The sequence below is a fragment of the Ursus maritimus genome, unplaced genomic scaffold, assembly GCF_017311325.1.
Source record: "Ursus maritimus isolate PB19 unplaced genomic scaffold, ASM1731132v1 scaffold_5, whole genome shotgun sequence".
Lineage (NCBI taxonomy): Eukaryota > Metazoa > Chordata > Mammalia > Carnivora > Ursidae > Ursus > Ursus maritimus.
Window position 1 is genome coordinate 65,231,634 of NW_024426663.1, and position 23,604 is coordinate 65,255,237.

The window sequence follows — 23,604 nt, forward strand, 5'->3', positions numbered from 1 at the left end:
AAAATTTTTCCTCTACCCTCTTAGTTTCAGTAACTGTGGTATGTGAATGAAATTGGCAAAGAGCAGATTAACAAGAGAAAAAAAAATAGAGATTAATGATATATAATTATAACATATAACATAATTATAATTATATTATAATTAATTATAATATACTATGTTAGTAATTTACATGTATGAAAGACTTGACAGAAAAGAAATGAAAACCCCAAAGAAGCAGTTAGACTGGAGTCTTATATACCTAACTTAGTAGGAAAAAAGGAATGGGAGAAAAGGCAGTTCTGGCAAATGACTTTCTGGAAAGATAAAGAGGCCCTTAGGAAACTAGATAGAGATGTGCTATTCTGTGACAATGCCTGTTTGGGTGTGATAATTCAGAGATCTTCTCAGGGAGGGTATTAATGACAAACTGAGTTCTTTTGGGAAGCTCCGCTTTTAAGTAGATAAAGGATTTCAGGGACTCCAGCCTTCAGCTCAAAATGATTCTTATGTCCAAATGACATATTTTGGGATGGCGTATTGTAATCTCTTTGGGTCTGTTTGAGAACTAAATTCTCAAGTTCACATACAAATGGGATATTTAGAGTCACCATCCCTTGGCGCAATCTGTGAAGACAGTCTTACTCCCTTTGCAGCTGGTAAGCAAATCCTTTGTAGGGAGGGCTTCATCTCTGGAGGCAGTGCATGGAAAAGCCCCCTCAGGGACAGAAGGTAGGCCTGCAGGCTGGGGACCCTGGCTGGCTGGAGGGGCTGCTTCCTGCGAAGGTCACATGGTGCGAGCAAGGACCTTGGCAAAAGGCAGACTCGGAGCGGTTGAGAGGGGGCAGGTGGGAGAGCAGTGTGATAGCCCAAGGCTGGATGGTGTATGATAATTCTCTCCCCTGGACTTCTCACATCACAGGTAAATCTGTATATTTAGGAACTTACATTGGATCTTTTGAGGAAACTGATGAAGACAGTGGTGTCCAGGACCCAGAACTGGCAACACAAGTACCACAAAGAAGTAAAAAATGGGGACAGTAAACCTGTCAAACAAAAAAAGGCATTCTTTTAGAGCGAAGCTAATACTACAGAAAAACACAACAAACCACACATGTAATGGTTAATTTTATGTGTCAGTCTGGATGGGTTAGGAGCTGCCCAGAGACCTGAGTATGTCCGTGATGGTGTCTTAGGAAGAGGTTAGCATTTGAGTCAGTAGATTCAAGTGAAGATCGCCTTCACCGGTGTGGGTAGACATCCAACCCTGTGGGGCCAAATAGAACAAAAAGGGGGAGAAGGGGCAAAGTTGTGCTCTGTTTTTGAGCTGTGGTAGCCATCTTCTCCTGCCCTTGGACATCAGAGCTCCATATTCCCAGGCTTTTAAACTCAGACTGAAGTATACCTCGGGCTTTTTTGGTTTTCCAGCTTGGAGATGGCATAGTATGAGACTTCACAGCCTCTATAATTGCATGAGCCAGTTCCTCTAATTACTTTCTACTTATATATCTCGATATATCCTATCGGTTCTGTTTCTATGGCAAATTCCAATATAATACACTATGCCATATAGGGTACTTTAATAAATTCGAGAAGGAACAATATCATCCAGAGTATGTTATCTGACCATACTTGTCAGTACAATTAGAAATCAGTAACAGAAGAATAACTTAAACATCTCATATGTTGGAAACCAAGTAACATTACTAAATAAATCTTAGATTTAAAAAGAACTCAAATTTAAAGAAAGACAGATACCGTATGATTTCACTCCCGTGTGGATTTTAGGAAACAAAACAGACGAAAAGAGACTGGGAGGCAAACTGTGAGAGACTCTTAACAATAGAGAACAAACAGAGGGTTGATGGAGGGAGGTAGGTGGGGGATGGGCTAGATGGGTGATGGGCTTTAAGGAAGGCACTTGTGTTGAGCACCAGGTGTTGTATGTAAGTGATGAATCAGTGAATTCTACTCCAGAAACCAATATTACACTCCATGTTAACTAACTAGACTTTAAATAAAAATTTGGAAGGAAAAAAGAAACTTAAAAAATAAAATAAAAAGAACTCAAAAAAAATATAAGAAATATTTGGAACCAGTGGCGCCTGGGTAGCGCAGTTGTTAAAGCGTCTGCCTTCGGCTCAGGGCGTGATCCTGGCGATCCGGGATCGAGTCCCACATCAGGCTCCTCCGCTGGGAGCCTGCTTCTTCCTCTCCCACTCCCCCTGCTGTGTTCCCTCTCTCGCTGGCTGTCTCTCTGTCACATAAATAAATAAAATCTTTAAAAAAAAAAAAAAAAAAAAGAAAAAGAAATATTTGGAACCAAATGACATGAGAGATGAGAGCTGCAGATATAGACCCTCATGGAGTGAAGTCAGGTTGACAAATCTCTAAGGTGCAAGAAGACCAAAACTGTCATATGAATGGGCACTAGAATCAACCTATTGCTAGAGAATTCCAAGGCTTTACTTGTAGTATTTTACCACCAATGATGTTGCAGCTTCTCTACCGAGTAAGTACCGGATACTGGGAATACCCCTACTTTTCTGGAAGGATATGTTGGTGTGTGATCACTTGGGTGACCATAAGTCCTGGATGTCCTGGGACAGTTGCCATTTACACCCTCTGTCCTGGTGAAACCACCTTTTACTCTCAGAAGCATCATGCTGTGAATGATGGCCGTGATCTGGAGATGTTGATATTTTTGTATTAAATGGTGCATTTGTAAAATCATCATTATGGTTTTCTTTTGGTAATTGTCTTGCGTAATTGTTCCATTATTACCATTTTGACTGATTTGTTCCTCTCTTCATTCGTTACCAAGCTTTTTTCCCCCATGGGAAGTTGGAAAGGCGGAGGTGGGCAGGCTGTGGGGGACTTAGTCCCCTCAGATGGAGAGCAGTCAGAAAAGTTTGAGTCCTTTTTCTCTGAGGCCCCTCCCCGTTGTGAGGCTGATTTCCTGTTTCCATGCGTTCTCATTTCTGTTCAGAAGAGCACGCGTCTTGGGATTCCTCACACTTCCATACACCAAGAAATGTCCTTGATGCGGATGTAGCATATTTAATTTTAAACTTCACCACCACTGTATTTGTATTTCCTCAGGCGGACAAAGGACCACAAATTGATGGGATTCACCCACTAGGCCCTGAGAGGCTCCCCATCCTGGGAGCCAACCACGTGGTATTTCGAGGACCTCTTCCTTTGGTTTGGAAGCACAAACCTCTCCTTACCTCTGGAGACGCTCTCCGCTCAGGCTCTGCTTGTGACGTGCGCTAGTGAGTTTACATCAGGGAAATCTGTGGTTTGAGTTGTCCTCTGACATCCCTCAGTGAACATTTTTTTTCCTGCTCTGTACTGATGGTGGTTTAGATATCTGTCTTGCCATAAATAAATCAGCAATAGGCATAACCAGTGTGTTGGGTAACCGTAAAGGCAAGTCCTAGGTCACATCCTCAGCCCCGAATAGGAATGTGGGATGACCTGAGCTGAATGCAACATTGGCTGCCGTTTCCTACTGCTTAGAGCCCCTGGACTTGGATTTTGCTTGCATCGAATGCACCTTCACCTCATGGTGTCCAACCAGGGTCAGTTTGGCTTTAATATATGACTGGAGTAAGTGAGTGACGCTGGATTCCCACTCCCAGCTCTAGAAATTTCAGGAGCTTTGATAAAGATCTCAGGATCTGTTTCAGCGAACATCTTCCTCCCAAGGGTTCTGTCGTAGGCATTCCTTGGACTGCGCTGTTTTGGGGTGGGGGTGGGGGGGCCGATGCTGTTAAAATCAGCATCATGTGAGTTAATGTGAGTTAATGCCTAGGAAAGTGCATAGTTACTGACTGGAAGCCAAATCAAGAAACTCCTCCTCAGAGTGAGGCCCATGGTTTCAGCTTCATCAAATTCCGGAAGGTGTGTTGAGGCAGGCCTGTGTTTTCTCCAGGGCGAGACAAAGTTAGGGAACAGGGTCCCCATGACAGCTTGAAAGGTAGATGCAACTTAATTTCTAGGAAAATGAGCAGCTAATGCTTCCAAGTGTTTCAACCTGGGGCAGTGTTTGTGTCCCCGCTGACTCAATTAGGGTCTCATCAGGGAATTAACAGTGTCTAGTTATACTGTTTGGGGGTGTGTTCATTAGTAGTGTCAAGTAACAAATATAAATAATACCATCAAACGTGAAATAAAGTGTTCATAGGATCCTAGCTCTGTAATGAAAACCATATTCCTGGGAGGGAGCGCTAACTTGCACCCATTCACCTCCTCAAACCAGTACAGGTGTGTGTGAACAAAAACATCCACATGATAAGCTCCCAGATTTGAAAGGAAGCAAAACCTTCTACAGCAAGTCCCCTTTGCTCAGTGCTGGCTGCTTGGCCACCAGAAAATTATTTAACCTCAGCATCTCAGGTGCTGTGTGCGAAGTTGGAAGCAGAGGATGGGAGCAACATGTTTTGTCCTTTAGAAATGTCACGGGTTGATCTATTAATATTTACCCACATGCCAGGAAGTCTTTCATTTGTAAAAAGCCTGATGGTACCCAAACAAAAGACTGTAAAAATATTGATTTAGATAGAGGTGCACCTCCTCTTTTTCCAGGAAGACCGTGTTCCTGGTTCTTTGTGTTCACCTCAGTAGCAGGTGTGGTAACATGGGAATATTTACTTGGAACGGAACCAGATAGGAAGCTGACAGACAGCCTTTCACACAAATCTATTCAAGCCATCACGGGTTCTCATCTGAATGCTAACGCAGCTTCCTTAATGTCGTCACCGTATTGTACGTCTATGCCCTTTTATAGCTTCAGGGGCTTTTCAGGTTCCCTTACTTCCTGTTCACCACCATTTCCACAGGTGGTATTTAAAACTTCTAACCTACCCTTGGGCTCCATGTAAAAATGGGTGACTTCAGTTCTCTTTTCTGGGGGGTGGGGGAGACTTTAGTTCTGATTGGACCCAGTCATGTTCTTTCCTTCCCTGGCTAAGTCAGGAGAGGCTGTGTTGCAAAGAATCACCTTCGGGAGAGGGCAACTTGGCATAGGATTTGGATTCCTACCTAATTTCACATTCTGCCCCATAAAAGGAGAAACGATTCCATTGCTTGAGAAGGTTTACAGTTGTTACAGACCTGTTTTCACATTGTTTATTCTTGGAAACAAATTATTCCTGACCTTGAAAGTACAAGGGGAAAAACTCAGGAACCTGGAGGGGGCTCAGGCCCCTCAGAAAGTCTATTCGTAGTGTTACTTTCTTCCGAAACATCATTCACAAGTCCATTGGTGCAGTAGGGTCACAGGCCTTCAAGACAGACCGGCCTTACGCTGGATTTTGTGGCGGCATCACAGAAAATAGTGTTCGAGGAAAGCCTGAAAATCATACACGGCTCCTTAAGCATGCAAAAGGATGTAAAATACAATTGAAAATCTCGCTGAAGGTTCTTCAAGAGTTAAACAGTGGCAGCAAAAGGAGGTGTATGCTGACCCAAAGCTTGATTGACTTCTTTTTACCAAGACTGCCGGTAGGAGTCTGTCCCTGAGCCGCTGGGCGGGGATGCCTTGACGGGTCGAGCCCACTAGATCAGTGTTGGACAGGGCAAGGCAGGTAGAAATCACCTCGCATTTCCTTGTGAGTTAATCCCTCTTCCTCGTTATTTCATTTTCTTCACTCCATGGTGCCTCCTGGATTTACACAGCATTTTATTGACTTGAGCAGACACTCGGCTTTGATGGTCCAATCAGTACTCTGCCTTCAATTTTCTTCTGTCAGTAAACGACCTCTCTGGAACAACTGCCTGGCAAACAAATTGGGTCACAATATGCTTGTCGGTAAAGCTGACAGCACATCACAGACTCCACGCAACGTGACACGGATCAGCCGTGTCAGAGCCCCAGCGTTATCATGTGACTGTTGTTCTTAGTTCTTAGTGTAGCACGAAATGGCTTAATTTCCCGTGGGTGAGTTTAACCCTTGAACGGAAATCTGCTACAGCCTTAAAAATGCGGGGATGTGTAGTGGAAGAAATGCAATTGTTCATTCACTGCTGTGCTCTCCTGAAGTCTGTGGAACTATTGAATGCCAAGCAATCTAGGAAATTCCTTCACACCTCTCCCCTGCCAGCCGACTGGCTCTGACTGGCTTCCTAACTGAGCTTTCACTTAATAAATGGCATTTTAACAAGTCCAATGCCGATGGGGAGGCCGACTGGAGCCTGTAAATCTTTTTTTTTTTTTTTTTTGGAAGGGTAGCTCTGAGGGCTAGAATCCTTATCCTGTGTTCAATCTAAAATAACACATTCAAATTTTAATCTTTAGAAACAGAATATTGATATCGTTAAGTTTTTCTTCTGGGTTCAGTTACACGAACTTTCCTTCACCGTGGTTGACACGCTGCAGACCTAGCGTGGCACCAGCGTTGGATATAACCTCGTTCCCCTGCAGACCAGCCAGCCCCTTGCTGGCAAAACTCTTCTTCGTCTGGATCTCTTCCCGCACAGAGGGCAAAGCGATTTGTCTTCTTTGGAATAGATAGGTGTTCTCAATATTGACCTGCCTTCCTTTCCCATAATGGTTCTGCTTTATTCACTGTCAGGGTGGTTCCACACCATAACACTTCTGATTGGGAAGCTCATTTCAGCTCATTTTCAGCAAAAGACTTTCAGCAGAGGGCTAGTGTCCATTGAATCCACTGGTTTTTTTTTTTTTTTTCTTTTTTTACCACATACTCCATTAGTCAGAGCTGCTGGCTTAATTAGCCATGGTGTGGCCTTACTGAAGACCCTGTTAGGCTCCCCGTTAGGAGAGACACCCTGAAAGCATGGGGTTTTTACCTTAGAGCTTGCAGCGGACGCTACGAAGAAGTCCATATACATGAGTCTCTCCTATAGCCTCCCAACGCAGGTTGGAGGTGGAAGTGGCTCCTTTCGCTATTACAATAACTCAAGTATGGAATTCTTGCTTTTTCTCTCTCCAGTGTTGAGCTCTGCTGGTTTGGAAGTTGTGGTTCCCAGGTGTTTTCACTGAACTAGAAGTGAACACTGCCAAATACCCATTTTGGTCTACTAACACCATTGAACCAACAGGCAACCAACACAGCAACAACAAAAAAAGAAAGGAAAAAAAAAGGTTCTGGGAATTGAGATCCTTTAAGAATAGAGATTTAGATCACCTAACCTCATAAAGAATAGTGAACAGCTGTGGTTCTTTATGAAGGCAAAGAAAAAATGAAATGGGTAAAGGAGGTTATAAAAATATCTTTGTGATTATTTACAGAAATGAAGACTAGCAGCTATGCATATTTTCTTTCTTGCCGTGTGTGTGTACAAACATATCTGTATGGTACATGAGCATAAATGTGTATATCGTAACAGTTTTTTTTTTTCGTTTCTCTCATCCTTCCCTTTAATATTTTATTCAAGATTTGCTGGAGGCTAAGTTTAGAATATAGTCATTAAGGAACAGACTGTTCTGATGGGGCTGTGACCAAATGTGAGGAATAATTAATAAAAATAGTATTAATTACTTCGAATTATTTAAAAGGAACTCATTATTGTTTAAAGGGAGCTTTGAATTCATTATTCCCCCCCCCCATTTGGTCTAATTACACATAGAAATGTCCCCCTGGAGTGATAAGACCAGGAGACAGGGGCAAGGCGGTGGCGGGCAGTGGGGGAGCTGGAGTCCTGGGGAAGGGCCCAGTCCCGCTCAGGGCAGGAGTTAGGCCCAGGTGCAAGATTTCCTCTGCCCGCTTCAGGTGTACCGGGCAGGCGCTGAATGTGTCCCGGAATTCCGTAAAGCACCTGTGCACGCCACCTGTCCAGGTAGCCCTCCAGAGCGGCAGGCCCTGGCTGATGGGCTCTGAGGCTGGACGCAGATCCTCGAGAAAAGGGCCTTCCTCCTCTTCCTCCTCCTGCCTTCCTGGCCCTCGAGACTCCTCCTCCAGCCTCTCCGACTCTGCCCGCATCGCTGCCCGCTCATCTACGTGACTGGGGCCTGCACCCCTTCTTCCTTGGAGAAGGGGTGAAAGAGGACAAGCTCGGCCTCAGTGCGGGGGGCATTGCAACTGGGCGCCTCTGTGCTCCCACGAAGAGCAGAGCCAGGGCCCCCTCCCTTTCCAGTCTTTGATCGCGAGGCTTGGAATCGCCCACACCTGGGTACCGGGGAGCAGGAAGCTCCCGGCGGCGGTGCTGTTTGGAGGTCGGGTAGTCCCGCAGCTCGCCGGAGTCGCCGTACCGCCGAGACGGACCCCGCGCAGGTTGGGACCTGGCGTCGCATCATTTTCAGGTAAGGGCAAGGATATCTTCTCTATGTCAAGTCTAGTTGCGCCTTGTTGGCCGTGAACCCGCAGTTGAGTTTCTTGTGCAGGCGCCCATGTATGCATAGAAGAGCGTGCATGGCTCCTGAGGAGCCAGACGGGTGGCTAGTAGCCAGTCATGAAGCTGTGGTCCCTCAGCACGAAGCCTGCCCTTCTAGATTCCGCTTTGTGGTGCTGGCGTCGAAACTTCTAGAAACCATTTCTGTGGCTCCAGCCCTTCTGCGTTAGAGTCAGCTAATAGGGGGCACTAGCGAGGGCCATGAGGCTGGAAGAAGGGACTGCTCCTTCCTGTTTGCTCCTGAGACCTTGACTTCTTTCTGTGCCAGTGTCACCTCATTTTCACTTCTTCACCCTGACGGTGGCAGCTGCTGAACCCACTTTGCAGTTGTCCCTGCATTTGCAGAACCAGCCTCACTGTGCCCCTCTGAGCCATGAGTGCCACCCGTGTGCCCCTTCCTCAGATGGCTGACTTTCAGCTCCCTGGAGCCCCTCCTGAGCGTCCAAGCTTTATAATGGTTTCAGCCACTTTGCTCTTGTTCCCCAGAGCCTAGGTTTGCTTCCTGTGTGCTATCTTGGTGTTCTGTCTCCCTTTTTCTGTTACCAAGTTGACAGTTCTTTAAACCTGCTTCATCGTCCTTGGGATAGGGTGTTCTCTGGTGTGGGCCTTCCATTTCTTTCCAAGATGGGCTTAACAGGGACGAGATTTGACTTCTCATCAGTGTCAAACGTTGAGCAATGGCCGAAGTAAAACCATTGTGTCGCCGAAGTAGTTACAAGTAAAAATTTGTGCCTACACCAAAAAGACTGAAACCTGCTCAGACTAAACATGGAATGAAGCTCAGGTGTTATAAAGTATTTAAAGTTATGTGGTGAGAAGGCAGTGACTGTTTTTTCTTCGCAGTGATTGGTTATAATGTTAGAATTTTCTTAAGGAATAGGGAATTGGTCAGTGGTTATTTCTTATCAACCTTGGGAAACAGGTCAAGTTGTGCCTCTGATTTTCAGAGGTATATACAAGAAATGATCCAGGTGAAGTTAGTCTTGCAAAATAAGCTCAGTTAAGCTTTGCCTGTGTGACTAAACTGGTTTTGTTGACTCAGGGAATTTTCAGGGCTGGTCACCATTTGTTTTTGATTTTAACACTTGAAACAACCAAACAATCCTGACAAATTATAGAAACAATGGTTTTAAAGACTCTGGAAAGCAGGTAATGAAGGACAGTCATGCCTGAGAGGAGGGAGACAAGAGAGGTGAGCCCTACTGTTGTTGGTCCGGCTCCCTGCCTGGAGACAGTTTTCAGGTTGTGGTGGCAGGAGGAGAACCGAGCCAGAAACGAGCTGCTGAAATGGATCTGGGAGTCGGCCCAGGTGGGTAGAGTTCACAGAGCAGAGCCCTGGCAGGTAGAGAATCTCTCTTTAAAAGGCATTAAGAGAAGGAAAAGATAGGGGTGCCTGGGTGGTTCAGGCGGGCGTTTGCCTTTGGCTTGGGTCATGATCCCAGAGTCCCAGGATCGAGCCCCGAGGCGGGCTCCCTGCTCAGCGGGGTGTCTGCTTCTCCCTCTTCTCCCTCTGCCCCTCCCCCAGCTTGCGCACGGGCTCTCTCTCTTTCTCAAATAAATAAATAAAATCTTAAAAAAAAAAAGAAGGAAAAGATAAACCACAGTCTGGAAGAAAACAGTTGCAAATCACGTATCTCATAAAGGACTTGAATCCAAAATATATAATGAAACGTCAAAGCTCAATAATAAGAAACGGTTCTATAAAAATGGACAGAAGATCTGAACAGACTTCACCAAAGAAGATACACGGATGGTGTCAAGTAACACGTGAAAAGATGTACATCATCATAGTCATTAGGAAGATGCGAATTAGAGCTGCAATGAGGTACCACAGTACACGGATAATAGGAAGTCCGCAGTTGTGGAGACGGGTCATATCAAGTGTCAGAGAGGATGCCCAGGAGCTGGCCCTTTCATGCACAGTGGGTGGGAATGTCAGATAGTGCACTTCGGAACGAGTTTGGCAGTTTCCTAACCAGTGAAGCGTATACCTTCTATCTGACCCAGCCGTTCCACTGCTAGGTGCCTAGCCAAGAGAAATAAAGTGCATGCCCATATGGAGGCTTGTACAGGAATATTCATAGCAGTTTTGTTTGTAATAAATAAAAACTAGAAACAACCCAAATAGCCATCCACAGGCTGATAAATAAACAATACGCATACACACATTATTCAGCAATAAAAAGGAATGAATTATTGAAACAGGCAAAAAGTTGATAAATGTTAAAATATTCTGAATGAGCACAGACAAAAGAGTACATACAGTATGGTTTATTTATATAAAATTCTAGAAAAGAAAAACAAATATGTGGAGACCAAACACAGATCCATGGTTGCTTGGGGATGGGTGTTGTAGAGGGGGGCATAATGGGGATTGTGAAGGAATCACTTTTGGGGGTGATGGGTACACTTATTGTCTTGATTGTGGTGACGGTTTTGCAAGCATGTACTTACGTCAGAACTTAAATTCTACACTTTAGACATGCAGAGTTTACTGGATATAAATTATACCTCAACCGAGGTATTAAAAATTAGAAATAAAACGAATTACAGTGCTTTGACAGTGATTCTGGTTAGCTAACACTGCACACACATTGCTTTGGGCAGCTAACCTATTTCTCTCCTGTTTCTGCTGCTTTGGAATGCAGAGCTCTCGCTAGGGTAGCTCAGCTTTTTTTTTTTTTTTTTTTAAAGATTTTATTTATTTATTCGACAGAAATAGAGACAGCCAGCGAGAGAGGGAACACAAGCAGGGGGAGTGGGAGAGGAAGAAGCAGGCTCATAGCGGAAGAGCCTGATGTGGGACTCGATCCCGGAACGCCGGGATCACGCCCTGAGCCGAAGGCAGACACTTAACAGCTGTGCCACCCAGGCGCCCCGGTAGCTCAGCTTTAAATCCTGGGGAAGAATTTTGTTGCTTCCTTCTGTGGTCCATGTACGTGCAGAAAACAAGGAATAGAGTCCACACTCGTAATCTTTAAGTGGAAAAATTGCAGTGGCGTAATCAGATCACTGCCTGACCAGGGCATCAGAGTGAGGGAGGACAAGAGCCTACGTTGCTTAGGTCCAGAGGTTATTGGCTCTTCTGTCATCCCATTATCATATGGGGAGGGAAAATGAAGAAAATAGAGGGTTGAATTTATTTATGCGCATGTAGCTTAAGGACAATTAGAAACAGAATGGGGAAAATGTGTGATTGTGGCTTTCTAGAGACAGAAGGGGGCATACTAACGTGTCTGCAAATCAGTGCAGTGGCAGCAGGACAGAGGGATAGGCATGCTTCCCTGTATGACATACTCTGTCACTTTTGTGTCTCAGAAGGGTTTTTATCATCAATTTCGGAAAGAACAGTGAAAGTGACTTTCTGGAGGTATGTGTATATATGTATATATATATATATACACACACACACACACCCGTATGGAGGCTTGTACAAGAATATTCATAGCGGTTTTGTTTATAGTAAACAAAAACTAGGTGTGTATATATATATATATGTTATTTTTAAAGACACCGAGACCCACTGAGATAGTGGTTTTGTGTATGGCAAGCAAGGGCCATCTTCCCCTCCCACTTTTCATTCCCACATACTTGGGATTATTGATAAGGTGAACAGTGTGTGTGTATGTGTGAGAAGACAGACTATATAAAGTGGTTAGAAACATAAAGAAATAAGAGAAACTATAAGAACCAGTGACAACTGTCAGATCTGTGCTTTTTTCAAGTTAGGAAACATCTTGGCGTTTAAAAAATTATCTTCTTTAATTATCAAATAACTGTTCTGCAATGGACAATTTCATCTTCTTAACAAAAGCAAGTATTTTCATGACTTGGTATTCCCTTCCAAGGATTTGTCCATATGGCTGAATATTTTTACTTAGATGTTGTCATGTGATTTTGCACCCACATTTTTTCACTAAGCAGTTGAACATCAAACATCTCTTTGCTGCTTTTTAAAATGTTCTTGGAGGGAAAAAAAATAAACTGTTCTTTGAGGAAATACTTCCCTACAAGGTAGAATTAGACCTGTAACAGCTATCTAGGAGGTGAAAAGTAGACGCTGTAAATTCGGCTGTGCTCACCACGGGTGTCGCTGCCATCTGTCACCATACAATGGCATTACCATGCTGTTGACTTCATACCCTGTGCTGTACGTCTCCTCCCTGTGGTTTACTCATTCGATAACTAGAAGTCTGTACTTCCCACTCCCCTTCACTCTTTTTTGCTCATCTCCCCATACCTCCCCTCTTTGGCAACCACCATTTTGTCCTGTGGGTTTCTTTCTGCTTCTTTTGTTGATGTATTTTGTTTTTTAGATTCCACATGTAAGTAAAATCATAGTATTTGTCTTTCTCTGACGTACTTCACTTAGCACCATACCATCTAGGGCCATCCATGTTCTTTATCCATTCATCTATCAGTGATCACTTGGGTGGCTTCCCTGTCTTGGCTGTTGTAAATAGCGCTGCAATAAACATAGGGGTGCATGTATCTTTTCAAATTAGTGTTTCAGTTTTCTTTGGGTAAATCGTAGTGGAATTTGCTGGAATGTATACGTCTATTTTTAATTTTCTTTTTTTTAAGGAACTTCCCTACTATTCTGTCGTGGCTGCCCCAATTTATATTCCCAGCAACAGTGCATGAGGGTTCCCTTTCCTCCACATCCTCACCAACACTTGTTGTCTCTTGTGGTTTTAATAGTAGCCATTCTGACAGGTGTCAAGTGATACCTCATTGTGGTTTTGATTGGTAATTCCCTGATTATTAATGATGATTAGACATCTTCTCATGTGTCCGTTGGATGTTTGTACATCTTTAGAAAAATGTCTTTTCAGGTCCTTGCTCATTTTTGATCAGGTTACGTGGGAGTTTTTGGTGTTGAGTTGTGTAAGTTCTTTATGTATTTTGGACATCGACCCTTTATCCAGTATGTCATTTGCAAATAGCTTCTTCCGTTCAGTAGGTTGCCTTTTTGTTTTTTTGCTGGTTTCCTTCACTGAACAAACGCTTTTTATGTTGATGTAGTCCCAATAGTTTGTTTTTGCTTGTTTCCCTTGCCCGAGGAGCCATTATCTAGAAACATGTTGCTAAGATCAGTGCCAAAGAGATTATTGACTGCTATTTACTTCTAGGAATTTTATGGCTTTAAGTCTCACGTTTACGTCTTTCATCTATTTTGAGTTTATTTTTGTGTATGGTGTTAGAAAGTGATCTAGTTTTATTCTTTCATGTGTAGCCATCTAGTTTTCCCAGCACCATTTATTGAAGAGACCATCTTTTCCCCATTGTATATTCTGGCCACTTTAATCATAGGTTAATTGACCATGTAAGTGTATGTTTATTTCTGGGCTGTCTATTCTGTTCCATTGCTCTATGTGTCTATTTTTGTTCCTGTGCCATACTGTTTTGATAATTATAGTACTATAATAATCCTGAAGTTTGGAATTATGATACCTCCAGTTTTGTTGTTCTTTCTCAATGTTGATTTGATTATGTATGTGGGTTCTTTTGTGGTTCCATACAAATTTTAGGATTGTTCTAGTTCTGAGAAAAATGCTGGTAGTATTTTGATAGGGATTGGCTTGAATATGTAGATAGCTTTGGGTAGTATTGACATTTTAACAGTATTAATTCTTCCAGTCCATGAGCATGGGATATCTTTCCATTTGTTTATGTTGTCTTTAATTTCTCTCATCAGTGTTTTATAATTTTCAGAGTAGAAGGCTTTCACCTGTGTGCTTAAGTTTATTCCCAGGTATTTTATTCTTGTTGGTATAATTTTAAATGTAATTGTTTTCTTAATTTTTCTTTCACTGCTTCATTATTAGTGTATAGAAATGCAACAGATTTCTGTATATTGATTTTGTACTCTACAACTTTACTAAATTTACTGTTAGCAGTTTTTTGGTTGAATGTTTAGGGTTTTCTGTGTATAGTATCATGTCACCTGAAAATAATGACACTTTACTTCTTCTTTACCAATGTGGATTCCTTTTATTTCTTTATCTTTTCTGATTGCTGTGGCTTGGACTTCCAGTACTATGTTGAATAGAAGTGGTGAAGTGGGTATCCTTGTCTTACTCCTGACCTTAGGGGAAAAGCTCTCAGTTTTTCATCACTGAGTATGATGTTAGTTGTGGGTTTTTCATATATGTCGACTTTTTGTTGTTGAGGTATGTTTCCTCAAAACCCAACTTTTTGAGAGTTTTTTTTTTTTTTGTCATGAATGATGTCAGATTTTTGTCAAATGCCTTGTCTGCATTTGTTGAAACGCTCATATGATTTCTGTCCTTCATTTTGTTAATGTGGCATATCCTATTGATTGATTTACAGATAGTGAACTATCCTTACATCGCCAGAATAAATCTCACTTGATTGTGTGAATGATACTTCTAATGTATTGTTTTATGCAGTTTGCTAATATTTTGTTGAAGATTTTTGCGTCTATCATCAGGAATTTTGGCTCGTAGTTTTCTGTTTTTGTAGTGTTTTTGGTTTTGGTATGAAGGTAATGCTGTCTTCTTATAATGTATTTGAAAGCTTTCCTTCCTCTTCTGTATTTTGGAATAGGTTGAGAATGCTGTTAGCTCTTCTTTAAATGTTTGGTAGAATTCACCTGTGAATCCATCTGGTCCTGGACTTTTATTTGTTGGGAGTTTTTTGATTCCTGGTTCAATTTCATTACTAGAAATTGGTCTGTTCAGATTTTCTATTTCTTCCAGATTCAATTTTAAAAGATGGTATGTTTCTAGGAATTTATCTGTCTCTTCTAGGTTGTCCAATTTGTTGGCATATAATTTTTCATAGTAGTTTTCAAAGAACTAGCTCTTGGTTTCATTGATCTTTTCTATTGTTTTTTTAGTGTCTGTGTCCTTTATTCTACTCTAATCTTTATTATTTCCTTTCTTCTACTAACTTTGTGCTTTTTTTGTTCTTCCTTTTTTACATGTGAGGCTAGATTGGTTGAGACTTTTTTTGTTTCTTGAGAAAGGCCTCTATTGTTGTAAGTTTCCCTCTTAGAACTGCTTTAGCTGTGCCCCCAAGATTTTGGACCATTGTGTTTTCATTTCTGTCCATGTATTTTATTTCCTCTTTAATTTCTTTATTGATCCATTAGTCATTTAACAGCATGTTATTTAGCCTCCATGTGTTTGTGGGTTTTTTTCTAGTTTCCAATTTTTCTTGTAATTCATTTCTAGTTTCATAATGTTGTGGTCAGAAAAAAATGCCTGATATTATTTCAGTCTCATTAAATTTATTGAGACTTGTTTTGTGGCCTAATGTGTGATCTGTCCTGGAGAATGTTCCATATACACTTGAAAAGAGTGTATATTCTGTTGATTTGGGAAGGAATGTTCTGTATATATCTGTTAAGTTTATCTGGCTTAATGTGTTGTATAGAGACACTGTTTTGTAACTGATTTTCTTCCTGGATAATCTATCCATTGATGTAAACAGGATGTTAAAGTCCCCTACTATTACTGTATTACTGTCAATGTCTCCCTTTATGTCTCTTATTATTTATGTATTTAGGTGTTCCATTGTTGGGTGTATAGATATTCATAATTGTTTTATCCTCTTGTTAGAATGATCCCTTTATCATTATGTAATACCCTTCTTTGTCTTTTATTACAGCATTTGTAAATCTATCTCATCTGATACAAGTATTGCTTTCCTAACTTTTTTTTTTCTTCTTCCATTTGTATGGAATATTTTCTTCCATCCCTTCACTTTCGGTCCGTATGTGTCTTTAGGTCTGAAGTTCATTTCTTGTAGGCAGCATGTAGGTAGGTCTTTTTTTTTGTATTTCATTACACTAGGTCTTTTAATTGGAGCACTTAAACCATTTACGTTTAAAGTAATTATTGATAGGTATTATGGCCATTTTGTTAATTGTTTTCTGGTTGCTTTTGTGGTTCTTCTCTGTTCCTTTCTTCTCTTGCTCTCTTTCCTTGTGATCAACTTTGTTTTGTTATGCTTGGCTTTCTTTGTGTGTCTGTGTGTGTGTGTATATTATAGGTCTTTGGTTTGTGGTTACCATGAAGTTCATATATAACATCTCAGGCATATAACAGTCTATATCAAGTTGATGGTCACTTAAATTCAGACACATTCTTTTTTTTTTTTTAATGAGAGAGAGAGAGAGGGGTACGTGAGTGGGGAGGGGCAGAGGGAGAGGGAGAGAGACAATCTCAAGCAGGCTCACGTGGAGTTCAGTCTACAACATGGGGCTCAATCTCATGACTCTGAGATCATGACCTGAGCCAAAATCAAGAGTTGGACCCAACTGACTGACCCACCCAGGTACCCCCAGACATGTTCTGAAGAACTTCATTTATACTCCCCATCCCCCATATTTTACATCTTTTATTTTATGAATCCCCTTAATTTTTTTAAGATATATTTGATTTTACTACTTTTGTCTTTTAACCATCATACTGGCCTTATAAGTGATTGGTCTATTACTGTGTGTTTGCTTTTACTCATGAAATTTTTTCCTTTCATAATTTTCTTCTAAACATGGTCTTTTCTTTTCCACTTAAACAAGTTCCTTTAACATTTCTTATAAGGCCAGTTTAGTGGTGATGAGCTCCTTTAACTTATCTTTTCTGGGAAACACTGTATTTCTCCTTACATTGTGAATGATAATCTTGCCAGGTAGAGTATTTTTGGTTGTGGTTTCTTCCTTTCGGCACTTTGAATATATCATTATCGCTCTCTTCTGATCCCCCAAGTTTCTGTTGCAACATCAGCTGATAGCCTTATGGGGTTTCCCTTGTACATAAATAGTTGCTTCTCTCTTGCTGCTTTTATAATTCTCTTTTTATCTTCAATCTTTGACATTTTATTTTACTTTGAAGATTTATTTATTTATTTTAGAGAGAGAGTGGGGGAGAGGCAAAGGAAGAGGGAGAGAGAGTCTCTGGCAGATTCCCTGTGAGCGTGGAGCCTGATGCAGGGCTTGATCCCATGATCCCGAGATATTACCTAAGCTGAAATCAAGAGTTGGACACTTAACTGACTGAGTCACTTGGGAGCCCCTCTTTGACATTGTAATTATTATATGTTGTGGTGTGGATGCCCTTGAGTTCAGCTTGTTGGGAACTCCTTGTGCGTCCTGAACCTGGATACCTGTTTACTTTCCCTGGTTAAGGATGTTTTTAGCTGTTATTTTTTCAACTGCGTTTTCTGTCCCACCTTTCTGTCTCTTCTCGTGGATCTCTGTAACGCAAATGTTTGCTCCCAGATATCCAAGATATGGATGTTATCCGAGATATCCCATAACCTAATCATTTTAAAAAATTCTTTTTTCCTTTTGCATTTCATCTGGGATGCTTGCATTACCCTGTCTTCCACTTGCTGATCTGTTCTTCTGTGTCCTCTAATCCACTGTTGATTCCCTCTAGTGTATTTTCATTTCAGTTGTTGTATTCTTCAGTTCTGACTGGTTCTTTGATGTATTTTCTGTTCGTTGCAGTTCTCACCGAGTTCATCCACTCTCCTCTCTAGTGAGGATCTTTATAACCATTATTTTGAACTCTTTATCATGTAGATTGGTTATCTTGTTTCATTTAGTTCTTTTTCTGAGGTTTTGCCTTGTTCTTTCATTTGGAGCACATTCCTCTCTCATTTTGTTTGAATTTCTTTGTTTCTCTGAATTACGTGGAACAACTACTTCTCCTAAACTTGAAGGAATGACCTCGTGTGTGGTCATCCCTGTGGAGACTGTGTGTGCCCACTAACTGTGGTTGGCTGGCTAGGGCTGTGACTGGTATGGACTGGGAGTCCTGGGAGACTTTGTAGTAGCACTGCCCTGGTGGGATGGCTAGAGCTGATGTGCACACGGGCTGGGGCAGTGCCAGGGCTCTCTGTGCAGAGGATACCTATGCAGGACAGCTAAAGCTGCAGTGGGTGCAGGCTGTGGGGTCCTCAGGCTCTCTGCTTTGAGGGTGCCCTGGAAGGACGGCTGAAGCTGAAGTGTGTGTGGGCTGAGTTAGTTCCAGGCTCTGTGCTGAGGGCATCCGGGAGGCCAGCTGAAGTTGAACTGGGTAAAAGCCAGGGTATTCTGGGGTGCTCCACGCCCCCTGCGAGTTGTTTGGAGCCAAAGTAGTGTGGGCCCAGAGTCTTCTGGGGTGCTTTGCCCCTGTGTGACCTGGGTGAGATGGCTGGAGCTATAGTGAGCACCGACCCCGGGTGTCCTGTTGTGCACCATGCCGAGGCTGGTGTGCATTAGGGGCCAGGCACCCAGTGGGGCAGCAGGCCGACTAGGGTGCCCATACTCTGCTCCTGTCCATTCCATCAGGGCGGAGAGGAACATAACTGTGGTGCTCACCAGCCCCTTTGACCTGCAGACAGTTCCAGCAGCTCCCCTGCTGTTTGGTAGGGTTGTAGGGCTGGGTCTTTTATGTTGCTCTTACAAACTGTGGCTCCCGCCTCAGTCCTCCAGTGTTGAATCTGCTCAGGGTCCCTCTCCACTGTCCCTCCGCACTGCAGTTTGCATCATCAAGGGTGGCTTCCCTTTGTAACCATGTCCCCATCTCTCACCATTCTCTGTGTGGTTTCTCCATCTTTTGGTGAGTGGCAGCTGTTCAGTTAGCACTTAGTTCTTCAGGAGAAACTGATCTATAAATAGGTGCAGATTTGGTGTGTCCGTCGTGGAGGTGAGTTGAGGGTGTTCTTACACTGCCTTCTTGGATTGGAACTCCCAAGATTTAATTTTTTTTATGGACTAATACACATATTCAATGGAATAATAGATATTTAATGTCATATAATAATGTTTCATTGTACATATACACCGCATTTCTTTATCCATTCATCCTTCAGTATACACTTAGGTTGTTTCCATATCTTGGCTGTTGTAAATAATGCGGCAGTGTCCCATTAACATGGGAGTGCATATATGTTTTTTGAATTAGTGTTTTTGGGTTTTATTGGATAAATATACAGCAGTGGAGTTACTGGATCCTATGGGAGCTCTCTTTTTAATTTTTTGAGGAACCTTCATGGGTTTTCTACAGTGGTGGCACCAGTTTACATTGTTACCACCAGTGTAGGAGGGCTGCCTCTTCTCTGTGCCCTAGCCAGCTTTTACTATTTCTTGTCCTTTTGATAATGGCCATTCTAACAGGTGGAGGTGATATCTGATTGTGGTATTGATTTGCATTTCCCTGATGATGAGTGATATTGAGAATCTTTTCACATACCGGTTGGTTATCTGTATCTTTGTAAACATGTCTGTTCAGTTCTTTGCCCATCTTTTAATCACATTGTTTGTATGCTCTTCAGTTTGTGTGAGTTTATATATTTTGGATATTAATCCCTTCTCAGACACATGATTAGCAAATATTTTCTCTTATTCAGTAGGTTGCCTTTTCATTTTGTTGATGGTTCCCTTTGCTGTGTAGACGCTTTTTAGTTTGATGGAGTCCACTTGTTTATTTTGTCTTTTATGGTATTTGTATTTGATGTCAGATCCTAAAAATCATTGCCAAGACCAGTGTCAGGGAGCACACCACCTATGTTTTCCTCTGGAAATTTTATGGTTTCAGGTCCTACATTCAAGTCTTTAATCCATTTTGAGTTGATTTTTGTGTACAGTGTAAAATAGAGGTCCATTTCCATTCTCTTGTCTGTGGCTCTCCTGTTTTTCCAACACCATTTATTGAAAACACTGTGCTTTTTTCATGATAAATTTTTGGCTCCTTTGTCGTATATTAGTTGACCATATATGTGTGGGTTTATTTTGGGGCTCTCTATACTTTTCCATTCATCTATATGTCTCTTTTGTTTTAACAGATTTTTTTTTTTAAAGATTTTTATTTATTTATTTGACAGAGATAGAGACAGCCAGCGAGAGAGGGAACACAAGCAGGGGGAGTGGGAGAGGAAGAAGCAGGCTCATAGCAGAGGAGCCTGATGTGGGGCTCGATCCCATAATGCCGGGATCGCGCCCTGAGCCAAAGGCAGACGCTTAACCGCTGTGCCACCCAGGCGCCCCTATATGTCTCTTTTTATTCTGATACCATACTGTGTTGATTACTATAGTTTCATAATATGGTTTGAAATCAGGGAGCATGATGCTTCCATCTTTGTTTTTTCTCAGGACGCTTTGTTTGGCTATTTGGTTTTTTTGTGATTCCATGCAAATGTTAGGACTGTTCTGTTTCTGTGAAAAATGGCATTGGAATTTTGATGGGGATTGCATTGTATCTGTAGATTGCTTTGGTAAAGCTTAGCATATGGAAAAAACAAAGGATGGTAGAAACTCGTGGTAAAAGATGCTTCATTTAATGTCTTTAATTTTTTGGTTTAGTCAAGAACTGGTAATATTATCATTATTAGTAGGGATAGGCTTAAAAGAGGCACATAAAAAGAATATTGTACCACTGGTCTCCTTTGTGAGATCAGGTTATGGACCCCAAGTGACAGTATAATTATTACCAGTGTGTAGGATTTGGACTTAAGAAAATGCTGGAGGGGCTGGCTCAGTCGGTGGAGCATGCGACGCTTGATCTTAGGGTTGTGAGTTCAAGCCCTGTGTTTGGTGTATTTTTACTTAAAAACAAAATCTTAGAAAAAAATGCTTGAGAGCAAAATTGTCTGGGCTGTCTATAACATGTTAGTGTCCATGACCTTTAGATCACCAGAAACAGATAAACAAGGAGAGCATCACCTGAATTTCACTATTGGGATACACAAAACAAAACCACCTAAGAGAAAATTCGCATTTAAGTTGGAAAATTTTCAGTCTGACACCATGAATTCATGAATTAGGATGAGTTGTGGAAGACAAAAAAAAATGTGCCTGGCTGGCTTAGTCGAAGGGGCATGAGACTCTGGATCTCAGGGTTGTGAGTCTGAGCCTCACCTTGGGTGTAGATTACTTAAAAATAAAATCTTAAAGAAAAAAATGTGTCTGGGACAGTTCCAAAGAATTGCATAAATGAATACCTGGGAAATGCTGTGGAGTGTTGTAGAGTCTGTGTAGAAAGTGTCTTAAATAGTCACAGAGCTTGAGAGGTCAATAATAATAGCATTTTCAGTTTATGTGAGGCTGCTGATTTCCATTCATCCAAATAGTATATATTTCATCATAGATGAAAATATTAGGGTGCACAGAAATAGAATTATAACCATTTAATCTCTTTTTAAGTTTTGGTTTTTGTTTTTTTTTTTTCTGATTCTAGAAAGGTAATGCTAAGGTTTTAAGGGGCAAGGTATCTGGTGGACATTTGCTGTTATTTTGATCACTCAACATTTGAAACCCTTATCTACTTTAGAATTCCCTAGTGTTTTTTCTTTTTTTAAAAGATTTTATTTATTTGACAGAGAGAGACAGCCAGCGAGAGAGGGAACACAAGCAGGGGGAGTGGGAGAGGAAGAAGCAGGCTCCCAGCGGAGGAGCCTGATGTGGGGCTCGATCCCAGAACGCTGGGATCACGCCCTGAGCCAAAGGCAGACGCTTAACGACTGAGCCACCCAGGCGCCCCTCCCTAGTGTTTTAATCTGGTGGTAGAGGCTGAAAAATCCCAAGATGCTTGCTTTCCCATGCTTCTTTGGAGTTAACATGCAGACACATGACCTGGGCATCGTCGTTCAGATCCATCTGTACCAGATTTAGACTTAGGAGCTACTAACGAAAAACAAAACCAAAAAGCAAAACAAAACAAAATAATAAGTAACAGCATACCCAGAGCAAAAAGAGTCACTAAATTTAGAAATGATGGTGTGTTTTCTCTCTCTTTGGAAAACACCATAGTGGATGTTGGAAAAACCACTAAAGTCGCTCCTGGTCCAGAACTCGTGGCAGTGTTATTGGACAGGGTGGGCACAATTGTAAGATCTCATTCCCTGCGGAGAGCCGCTTAATGTTTTTCATCAACTTCTCTGATTAAAAAAAAGTAGTAAGTGCTCATTGTACCAAATTTAGAGAATACAGAAAATGTGTGTGTGTGCTTTGTATGTACATATATGTGTGTATACACATATATGTAGGAATTTCTTCATAAAATTGGGATCATATATAGTTTCGTGCCTCCCTTTTTAATGGTATTTTTAATGCCATTCTTCAGCAATACAGTTCTAAATAGTTATATCATTTAATTGTTCTGCTATTGAATATTTAGAATCTCTAAAATTTTGTTGTCATGTCTTTAAAGAATATTCTTGCATATAAATCTTAGATTTCTGCTTATTGCTTCAGGATAAATTCCTAGAGAGCAGATAACTGATTCCTGAAATTCAAGCCTTTTATTTTATTTCTTTGGTAAGTGTATTCTAATCCTCCTCGCCTATGTCACCCATCCCCCACCCCCCCACCTCCCCTCTGGTAACCATCAGTTTGTTCTCTAGAGTTAACAGGCTTTTTTTTTTTTTTTAGATTATTTATTTATTTGACAGAGAGGGAGACAGCCAGCAAGAGAGGGAACACAAGCAGGGAGAGTGGGAGAGGAAGAAGCAGGGTCCCAGCGGAGTAGGGAGCCCGATGCGGGGCTCGATCCCAGGACCCTGGGATCATGCCCTGAGCCGAAGGCAGACGCTTAACACTGAGCCACCCAGGCACCCCTAGAGTTAAGAGTCTTTTTCTTGGTTTGTCTGTTTTTTTCCCCTTTGTTCTTTTATTTCTTAAATTCCATATATGAGTGAAGTCATATGGTTTTATCTTTCTCTGACTTATTTTGCTTAGCATAATACCCTCTAGCTCCGTCCATGTCATAGCAAATAGCAAGATTTCATTCTTCTTTATGGCTGAAAAATATTCCATTGTTATGTATACACACAATTATATATGTATTTATATATTTTATATATTTATATATTTTATTAACTATATATTATATTAATATTAAATATATATCATTAAATATTACATATTATAATATATAAAAATAATATAATATATATATAAATATAATCACTTCTTCATCTTTCAGTGGACACTTGGGCTGCTGCCATAATTTGGCTATTGTAAATAATGCTGCTACAAATAGGGGTGCATGTATCCCTTTGATTTAGTGTTTTGTATCCTTTGGGTAAATATGCAGTAGCGCGATTCCTGAATCACAGGGTAGTTGTATTTTTAACTTTTTGAGGAACCTCCATACTGTTCTCTAGAGGGGCTGTACCAGTTTGCATTCCCACCAACAGTGCAGAAGCATTCTTTTTTCTACACATCCTCATCAACACTTGTTAATTCTTGTGTTTTTGATTTTAGCCATTCTGACATGTGTGAGGTGATAGCTCATTTTCGTTTTATTTGCATTT